At 34.8% G+C, this 11,334-nt stretch overlaps 1 pseudogene; it reads right to left on the reverse strand.

The window, feature by feature from the left end:
- Positions 1 to 506: 506 nt before the first annotated feature.
- On the reverse strand, positions 507 to 9,310 carry LOC110721639 (annotated as a pseudogene).
- Between the last annotated feature and the right edge of the window lie 2,024 nt (positions 9,311 to 11,334).

Below are 11,334 nucleotides of genomic sequence, written 5' to 3' on the forward strand. Positions count from 1 at the left end.
ATATGATCAAATCAAAAGATACACACAATAATAGCAATACCCAATTAATCCTAAAATTAATGAAACAATCTCCCAAAAATATATCCTAATAATCCTAACATGCTTATCATTTTGAGTAGGAGTTTTAGTAGGCAGTTTAGTTTTATTGCATGTAGAGTTCCCACAAAAGCATATGATGATTCTTCAAATATATGTATGTCTTCAAATTTACAAGCAAAAATTCATCGACTATGTATATTGAGCTAACTATTAGCATGTACAAGTAGGGGTGAAAGTTTAGATAGCGATTTAGATTATAGGCCAAACCGAATCCAAACTGAATTTGGATTTAGTCCAATCCAATCCAAACCGTATTAATTCGGTTTTTCAAAAATGAATCCAAATTGAACTGAAATTTTTGGACATGTTTTTTTGGGTCTTATTTTTAGGCATGAACATATATTACTTATTGCAATAAACAAAACTTAGCAAAATAATTCAATAATTAAAGTACAGTAGTCAAACAATGAAACAAATGTGCAAATAATATTTAACAAATTGCAAATTATAATTGACAGCATTAGTAGCATAATTCATATAAGCATCATGGGCCCAAATTCGGTTCCTTATTTGGTTTTTGATTTTTTAAAATCCAAACCGTAATCCATATTTTTTAATTTTTTTCAATCCCAAACCAATCCAATTTTTTTTTTTTTTTTATTTGAAAAAAAAAAACCCAAACTAAATTGTTAATTTGATTTGGTTTACAGTTTTAATCCGTATTACTTTCACCCATATGTGCAAGCAAAACAATAGCATATGGGCCCAAAAATATTCATGTTGATTACCCAGTTAGTTTTCCTTGTGCCATACAGCATATCTATGACCAGATGTTGCCAGTATCCACTCCTTGCCTTCTGGACACCATGAACCGTCTCCAATCTTCATGCTTATCTTATCCCCTATGATTGCAGAGTAGAGATGTGGTTGAGCTTCAAGTATCCTAATAGAAGACCTACTATGAATATCTTGTTGCTTTCGAATGTTAATCTGTACAAGCAGGTTCATAAGGTTACACGTGAATAAATAATTTCCTCAATACAATGTTCAAAATGGCTGAAAAGTAGTATCATACCAGCTTCACAATTTGGTCATGGTAAGAGGTGTCCCACTCATAGAAATGGTCAAGAACACAGAAGGTGTCCCCGGATGTGTGAGGATATAAGCATAGCCCTGTGACAAATTACAAGGTGTTCTCAGAATATTAAAATGGCAGAGTCCTCAACGAAGTATCTTAATCGGAATCAGTAGTTGAATAGCACCATGGTGAGAAAATATAGGCAAGACAAGATGAAAATGAAATGCATAATACAAAGTTCTGTTTTGATTTAAGATAATTAACATGCATAAGTTTTATGCATCAACACAAGGCATACTATTCAAAGTCTAAATCCATTATGCCTTTTGCTTGATCCAAAATTTTGAAGCGGTGACTGTTCAAATGGCCAGCCCAAATTATGATCAAGGGAGAAAAATCAGACCAGACTCTATGGCATCCAAAAAGCATTCATTTTCTGGACTAGAAAGAGACTAAGAAAATAAGACGGATACCTCCATAATATGATCTTCTGGGAAGGGCCAATGAGCCTGCAGCAGGAAATTTATCCAGTGAATGCATGGGGGAAAACAAAATAGTTTAACAGAGTAAGATTTTCTTTTTGACAACCAAAATAGTCTAATACTATATGGTTGACCAATATCGCATTAAACTATTAGCTGATTACTAAAGACATCTCTACAAATGAGTAAATATTTTGTTCTTCATTAACAGAAGCTTTATCAGAAAGCACAGAGAAAAACATAAGGAATAGGGTTTGGTCATAATTATTAATGGAAAAGAAAATCATGCAAAAACTGCTCGAGTTAAATATACTATAAATTCAACTTAAGTAAACATATAATATATATTCAAATAAAAAATTCTTCATATTTGTATGAATCTTATTTTCTGGCATGTCCTTCACAAATTATTCTATCAATGGTCCTACTTCAAGTAGGACTTTTTCCAGATATATCTATAAGCAAGAAGCATGAATACCTTTCAGACTAGCATAAACATTTGACTTATTGTTACATCACTATACAGTGGAGTACCTGCGTTGAGCCAGTGTCATGATTATCAAGGAATGTAACAGCCCTTGAAGGCCACAAACCCAATACACCAGGTGGCTTCCCCTGGGAATCTCGAAGGCGAGAGTATTCTCCCTTAACAGCTTCCTAATATTCAAAATAAATAGGATTCAGCTCCCTAAACAGCGTCAAAGTACACAGAGGTAAATGTTTTCACATGGCAGAAATAAGGTGTAATGATCTAAATGATGGTATGATTTTGTCAACTTATTACGATAGCAGGCAAGATAAATGACAAACTAGATTTTGATGTTTAGATCTTCCTTCAGAATTTCAGAAAGAGACATGCCTAGCTGTACAGCATTAAGGAAATACAAAAACATGGAGTACAAAAGACTTTGTCAACACCTGCAAAATTCCTTTTGTAGTGAAGTCAAACGCAGTGGCAAGTTGTCCTGTAGCATCAATCCAATTGATGATCCTTTGTCTATGACTGTCTGTAGAAATAAGAAAACGAAGATGCTGAAATATCTCAAGGAAATGTAGCATGAAGCTATTTTAGAATAATAGAGACTACTTGAAGATCTATTTGGCAACTCAAATTCTTTCTGCAGTTATGTCACTAATTGATGCAAAATTTGGCAAACAAGAAACTCCAGCTAGGATTTCTAACTCACACTCTTTCATCTTCATGTGTGATATGTCTGATTTTTCTGAAATGTTGTCCTATATGGGAAATCATCTAACATGCCTAGTTTTTGTCTACTTAAGATTCAATATGCTGTGCATATTGACCATTAATATCAAAAGGGGCAGAAGCCTACCAAACACGTCAACTTCTGTTCTACTTCTATATCAATATATATAAGTCATCCTAGAGCTGAAGATGATTCAAGCTACATTCAATATAAAGTTAAATTATAACATAATTAATGTTTTGGAAAATCAATGCATTTTGATTGATCAACACTACTTGTTTGTTCTTTTGTAAGGCATTCCAGTAGGCATAAGCAAGCAGTTAGAACTGTTTGTTGAATCTTTGGAGGACACTTTTCCCATCAAAAATTAGTTTTGGCAGTGAGGCAGGTAGAGCCGTAGAGGTGACTATTTATAGACATAGTTTATGCATGTGTCTTCAATCTCTTTCTTATCGCTAGATGGTTCAATTCCCAATACTTTGTACAAAGCTTCCATTAGGAAGACAGCAATCAGGGTAACACTTCTTGCATTCTCCTGAGTCTTCAGAATACCTATTTGTAAGTCAAAATTTTAATATTTCGGCAATTGACTGGGTTGCTGACTTACCTGAATGAATTTTCACTGCTAACTGGTAGCTTCTGTCCTATAAGATGATCCTACCTACATGAGTTAAGGCTTCGTCGGTTGTTTCCCTTTCATTTGTATCATAAGACTCATATGTCTTCTCACTTGCAACTTAAACTTACTACAGTTACAAAGCAGTTTTTTTTTTTTTCCTTTTTTTATTTTTTTTTTACAAAAATCACATAATAACATAGTCACAGTAATATAGATGATTATAATACTAGAACTCTTCTAATAGTCCTGCAAATAAGAGTATATTTATATAAGGATTTAACATATATGCACCTTGGTTGTAGGCCAAATGACCATTATGGTAATTACAAGAATCCCAGTATTCTCCAACACAGAACACTGGTTTTGCACCTTCAATGTACTCCTTCACATATTTTGCTGCATAACTAAGTAATCAACCAGAGTTAGAAAATGTGTGCTAATTTTATGGATAAAAAAAAAAATTAATCAAACTCGACTGATAAATGTGTACAGTTCCAAGATGACTAGTTACCCTCTTGCAAAATCAAAGCGGAAATCTTGGAAGCCAACCTTGTTTCGCAGCCACCTCAGCCATTCTGTAATATCTTTTCTTACAAATGACTGTGTATGATCAATGTTTGGAACACCGTCAAAATTGTCACCAGTACTTTGATTGCCCTAAATTTTAACATGTAAAACCAGTGTTTAATGTAACAGCATATCAGAATTCAACATCAAAAGAACTGTGGCATACTTTAGACCAAAAATTTAACAATATGTTTGGCTTTCTTTTCTTTCATTAAGAGTAAACCAGCACAAGAGCTATATAAATTAGAACATTTTGGCCAAGATTGGTTTGTCCTTTATGATATTCATTGATGCATGATTTGGAGAAACAATAGCTTAAACCATGACCAATTCTTCAATCCATCATATATAAGCAGGTAAGGTTAATCGTAACTACACCATTGCTGACCTCACTAGCAAGAGACCTTCATTTAATTACAAAATCCTGTCATAAATTTTCCTCTTTTTGTTTTTATGAGCTTGGAATGCATACTTGAGTGTTGTCGTGATTCTTACAAAGGGGGAAGCTTGTTTGCTGGTAAAATTAGTCTCTCTTATTTGAAAGTAGGCTATTTCTTTTCTAATTCAACGATGAGGTATAACTACGAAAGCTCTCTTAAATCTATACCGAGCTGTAAAGAAACATGCACTACATAAAATGCAAATTTCCATCCAACAGAAACTGTTCTTAAACTGTGCAACACAAAGGACTACCAGGTTTCATAGCATATCTACAGGAGTGATTGACTTAAGGATAAATTACCAATCCACCAGTACATGATGTAACAGCATGTTCATCCCATGGTAATGAAGTTCCATCATAGCGGTTGTACATCCCTCCATGGCCCTTAGTAGTCCCAACACGATGATTGATTACTATGTCAGCCATGGATCTGACTTTGTACTGCTTCATTTTCTGTAGTAAAGCTTTCAGTAGGTGCTCAGAACCATATGCAGAGTTTAGTGAATAGAGATTCTGTGGAAGGTAACCTACAAATAGAAGAATAATTGCAGATGGAGACACAAGCAATCAAAAATTTACAGCACGGATACATGGAATATTTTATATTTAGTGATGGCCAGTTTCATATCCTCTCACCTTCAGGAGACAAAGATTGAGATGCAGGTGGCAACCATACAGATGTGAACCCAGATTTAGCTATATCAGGCATCTTTTCCTCTAAGTTCCTCCACCAGTCTAATTTGTGAGATTCCCAATTGAAAGCCTGTCAACCGACAACCATATAATAAATCAACAACAAAATAATGATTATCAACACCCATAAGCATCGAATGGGTAAAGGACCAATTACTTAGGGGGCGTTTGGTTCGCAAATTGGTATGGGATTGGCATCAGGAATGAAACCAAAAGGGTATGGGTTTGGAACTTGATTCTTAATACTACGTGTTTGATATGATTATGGAATGAATTTTTTTTTTTTTTTTTTTTTCTTTTATTTCATATCTAAAAGTATGGGAATGAGTCAAACCCACCTCCCCCCAGGTTTCTAAACCCCATACCTTGGGGGTTTGAAACTCTTAAAAATCATAAAGCAAATATAAGGTATAGGTTTAGACCATACCTCATACCTAAATTATGTGAACCAAATAAGGTTTTGACATGGGGATTGGCCATTTGCTCTTATGAGTACTTTCTCTAGTCAAAAATAAGAACGGGTTACGGGAATTGCCCATTTGCTCTTTTGAGTGCTTCCTCTAGTCATTAAAATGAGAAATTTCCAAATGAGTGCAACTCTCTATTATTTATAGCTTAAAATTAGTGTCACTTTAGCACACCAATGTTGACAATCAGATTTTCTTTACTAGAATAGACAAACATAAGGGTGTTCTAGTCATTTTTAAGAAAATTGCAATCACTTTAAGATATGCACAACTAGCCGCCTACCTTAAGCTATACATAATTGTGACCAAGGGAGTACAATGTCGAAATGGAAAGAAGCAGAAAACATCTTCCTCTTAGAAAACAGCAAGAGAAAATAATGGAAGTACCTGAAGAAGAATTTCTCTTCCTTTTCTGATTGATGCGCCTGCAAAATGAACAAATGTGACGTACTTCAAAACCAACACCTGTAAACTTGGAAGAATGTAGGTTGTTGTTCAACTCATAACTATAGCAAGATGTATCGCAATAAATATTCGTCACAAACTCACAATAACATCAATAGTATTTCATTGCAGCTAGTTCATAAAGGGGTTAAATCTAGTATTAAAATGCTAAATATGAAAAGACAACTGAGCTTCCATCATCTTTGACAAGCAACTTTCTCTGCTTGCAAAAGTTCATTCTTCGTGGATAATGAGATCAAAAGACTACTTTTTGGTAATTAAAATGATATAGTGCTCATAAAACGATGAATACATCCAAATTTCTAAGAGTATGTAGTAGATGAAGTTTCTAGGAAGGACCTTATACAGATAACTATTTAGGCTTCGAAATATTGTAATTTTAAGGTGTCAAAGTTATGAAAATAAGGAGATAATGTTAAAAAAAAAAAGTGTGATAATATCTTCAAGATCTCAGAAAATATATGATTCTATATAAAAAGGGTCGTTTTTAGGGTTTAAGAGGCTTGGATGGAATAAGTCACAATTACCCATTTCCCCCCTAATACTAAACATTGTATAGTTGTAATTCATAAATCATCAATAACAATACTTTTACCGTTATTTTCTTGCCTCTTTGTTTGTATATTACATGTTTGAATTTTTATGGTTTACAAATTGGCATGCTTGGTGGGATAATTTTTGCTCTTCATCTCCGCTTCCCAAGTTTCAAAATTCGTAGAATCTACGGAACATGTCAAATTTGCTATCAAATCCTAAAACAAATTTTCGAAACCAAGTTGCATTCAATGTCAAATCCCCACAACAGGTCACAAGGCGTAATTTGTAAACAAACTAAACACCGAAATTTTGTCAATTTTTAGGTGTCAAAATTATGTAAATAAGGGGATAATATAACAAAAATGTGATAATATCTTTAAGATCTCGGTGTATATACAATATTATATCATTTTCTAACCTAGAATTCTATATATATAAGGGTTGTTTCTAGGGTTTCACAAGGCTAAGATGGAATAAGTCATAAAGACCCATCTCCTCCCTACTACCAAACATTGTAGGTATAACCGGAATAATCAAGCTCCTTGGAGAAGAAACTCAAAGGAATAAAATAAAAAATTATAAAAAAATAGCCCAACTAAATACAACCTGCTTTTCTATACATTACTACAACTTGCTCTCAATCACAATTTTAGCATGAACACTCAATTTATACCCTAAACTATAAGCTATTCTCATTTATTGTATATAGAATCTCTGTAACAATCTGTTCCACTGTCCTGAATTACACTACCATTATGCCTCATTCATAACTTGCCAGATTCAGTATACCAATGGTGCCATAGGCCCATAGTAACTGCTATAACCTTCCTTCTGAAATTAGGTTTTCTTGTAGCTTTTTTTCTGTAATCCAAATACCAGAAGTAGACTTCTTGAAAAATTCAGGACCAGCCAGCTATATAAGCTATATATTGCTTTATTACATTTGTTACTGAATACAAAATCATTAAAGAGATATTCATGAGATGCACATGCACTCCCACAAATGATAAAATTATCATCAGCACGCACTCCTATTCTATGCAACTTCTCCCAATTCTGTAACTACTCAAAATGCAAGCCATATCCATCACTCCAATCGACATATAGACATAGTTACTATCAGGTACAATAACTTTATTATACACTTTTCCAATGAGGTGATTATAAGCAGTATTCAAGGTATGCATTATGGTAGACTGCTAACTTGTTTCACAGCAAGGTAAGCCTAACTCCAAGGCTACAATATTAACTTGGCAGTAAACACTTTTTCCATATAAATTACCCAAATTCTTAGCATCTGCTTTCAATCTCCACTAACTCCTGCAAATCCCATTAATCTGCTGCATCATTCAGAGGTAATATTTGTGCCCATTAGCCATGTATTCTAATCAACACAGCATTAGTCAGATGTGATCTCCAGGACTTATATTTGATGAAGTTATAAGTCAAACTTCTCAATCCTTGATCAAATGTTACTGCATAGTTAGCAAATTATCTATATTACTTCGTCACCCAGATCATGAACTATCTCCTACATCACAACAAAAGAAGCCTGATTCCATTTTGGAGTCTATACTAAAAAGAATTGAAAACGATAAAGTTCTGTCTAAGAGTGATGGTATCTAGTTCTGGTGCTTAGCAAGTGGAATTTAACACTTGTACAGCCAGGAAAAAGCAAATTTCATAGTCCCATATCAAACAATATTGTTTTACACTGTCCTGGAATATTATATTCTAACTCGAGCAATGAAACCATCACTACTCGCAACGTGCAGGTGATTTTACAACTGGAAATAAAAAATAATAATATTAAAGACAATCAGTGTTCATACCAATATCAGTCTGCTCAATATTTTCATCAGAGTCCTGCAAATTACCAAGATCAGTCGGCTCGATATTTTTATCAGAGTCCTGCAAATTGGTAAGAATAAAGAAATTTAAGATGACAGATTGACAGGCACTGAATGTAGCAATACTCGATACTCGATATTACAAAGTACAGGAAAAAGAGTACAAGATGAGACATACTTGTATACAACTCATGCTGGATTAACAAATAAGACCCAAAATTCCGGGTTGCTTAGGCGAATTTGTCAACCAGTAATCCTGTAAGCAGTCATCCAAAAAATAATGAATTTCACATAAAAATGGACAGCAAAAAACAGCAAAAAGATCTACTTATAGCAGTTTAAGTAAGGAAAAAAGTTAAATTTGATTCAAGATATTGGGTATGTTAAACTTTCAACTTGCAGACATCCTAAAGTTACATGATCAGAGACAAATGTAGCAATTCACCCCTTATTAGTATTAAATTATGCAGGAAATGTTATCACTAATTATATAATTCAAGCATTGTTGATTTAATAAAAACATTAATGTTACCTAATTCGCCAGTCTGAAAATGGGTACACAATTCGCAATAAACTCAAGAAATGGACATTTACTTCTCAAAGAGGCATTTCATCAAACAGTTGGTGGGAAACATAATTCATATTCACAATTCGATGATAAATATGTAGATCAGAGGAATTGGGTTTGGTGATGTTGAAATTTGATAGTGAAATAAGAGATTTGGATTGAAGTTGATTGATTAGAAAGTAGTGAATCGTGAAAACATATGTTTGTTCGTTGTTGTGGGGCGTTAAGATGATGGGGGTGTTGCCTGGAAATAAGAATTCCCATAGTTCTGGCAGCGTCGGGGATAGGATTTATTTTTCCAATGGAATCCGCAAGTGCGCCAAAATCAATGATTGAATCTTGTATGTAGAGTTGTCAATTACTGACCGTCTGACCCGACCTGTGACGACACGACCTGAATCTAAACCCGAAGTATTGAGAGGGAACCCGACAATTAGGAATGTCAGTGGGGCAGGTCAAGTAAAAGACCCGCCCCTCTGGAGCGGGGATGGGTCTCGGTTTGGCGGGTGGTGGGGCAAGTGACAGGATAAAGTCGTATCACCTAATCAAAAGAATTACCTAAGTCCTCTAACTAAAGTGGATAGGTAAGTAGGGTCGAATTCACGGGGAAAAAAGTCTTTCTATTCCTAAATAATTAATATAATCTAGATTATTAAGTAACCAAATTATTTTTATGGGAATTAAACTAAGGAGAATAATTAAAGTAAAGCAAATTAAATAAGCGAGAAATCAATAAATCAAAGTCTAGGGTATAGGTTCACCAATAAATAATATTCCAGGGTAAAATATGATAATCAATCATCAATACATCAATTAATCAGATTATAAAGGGCTTTCACTACGTATTACAATTACAGAATTAACCTACCGGTATTAAATCGCATATCTCAAATCTTGACTTAACCATTTATAAATTAACCTGCCTATAGAAACTAAGCCTAAACATCAATTCTCATCTCTTGAACCTTGAATCAATGTTGCATAACTCATACAATTAAACCTGACCAAATCTAATTGCATAGCATTAAATCAATCAGTAGGAAATCAATCAAGCATTGACAACCAACAATAATAAATTACCCCTTCATATTATTTATGGATCCCCACAACTCTAGAAATAAAACTACTCACACACATTTAAATCTAAACTAAGCAAAGCAAATAAACAAGACATAATTAAACAAGCAATTAATTATTGAAAATAAAAGGGGAAGAAATCGTTACCAAAATAAACGGAAATGATGAATTCATAAACTAAAAGTGTAGAGTGAGAAAATAAGAGTATTAACCAAAAGCTTAAAACTAAAATCTAATAAATTAACTAATGAGAAGAGAGGTCATCGCCACTCGCTTAGAAAAACGTATTTATACTTAAGCTAGAAATCCTAAACTTAAACGAAAATTAATAGTCGCAAAACACTCCTCAAAACACGCACCCGGTCAGGCGGAGCTTTACCCCGCTGGACCCTCCTTTTTGGTGAGAAGATCTTCACTCGTGCCCGATCGGGCGTGCCTCAAGGCGAGGACGCTTTTCTTCCTTCTGCCTCACCCGGGGGGCGCACCTCAGGGCGAGGGCACTCCCCGGTTGGGCGAGCTCTCGGGCAAGGGAGTTTATTCGATTCGGCCACTCTCTTGGCCCAATCCGGATTTCCTCTTTGGGGCCTTGAAGCTCGGTCCATTGCCTTGAATTCTTCTTTTTTCACCGAGCCCTTAATCACCGATTTGATTGCTCCAACGCGGCCTTGGGTTTCGGAATGTGGTCATATGAATGCGATCCTACTCCAATGCTCGTAGTGGCTCAAATAAGTCCGGGAAAATGCTCCAAATCCGCAATTTCCTATAAAACAATACCAAAACTACGAAAACACTAGAAAACGCATATTAGTAATAGAAGTGGCTCTAAAGAGCCAAGAATACTCCCAAATATGACTAAGGGACGGGGGTAAAACACTATATAAAATGAACATATCAAACTCCCCCAAGCCAAACCTTTGCTTGTCCCAAAGCAAAGAGCTCATCAATGAACAAATAAAACATACTTCACCCCAAAAATCAATTAAAACCAAGCATAACCAATTCAAGACAAATCCAACAAATATGCATCAAAGTCAACCAATCAAATCCATCCAACTACTCATCCTCCCTAACAATTGTCAAGTAGAGCAAACCACAAGTGTATATGGAGTTCAAGACTAGTGCTCACGCACTCTTCACTCTTTATGTGGCGGATATAAGATGCATCCGATCACTCTCCATCCAACCCCTTTAATGTAAACAATGCCCTCCCAAACTCACAACACTCGTGTGTTTAAGAAAACA

Source organism: Chenopodium quinoa, unplaced genomic scaffold (genome assembly GCF_001683475.1).
Source record: "Chenopodium quinoa cultivar QQ74 unplaced genomic scaffold, ASM168347v1, whole genome shotgun sequence".
NCBI lineage: Eukaryota > Viridiplantae > Streptophyta > Magnoliopsida > Caryophyllales > Amaranthaceae > Chenopodium > Chenopodium quinoa.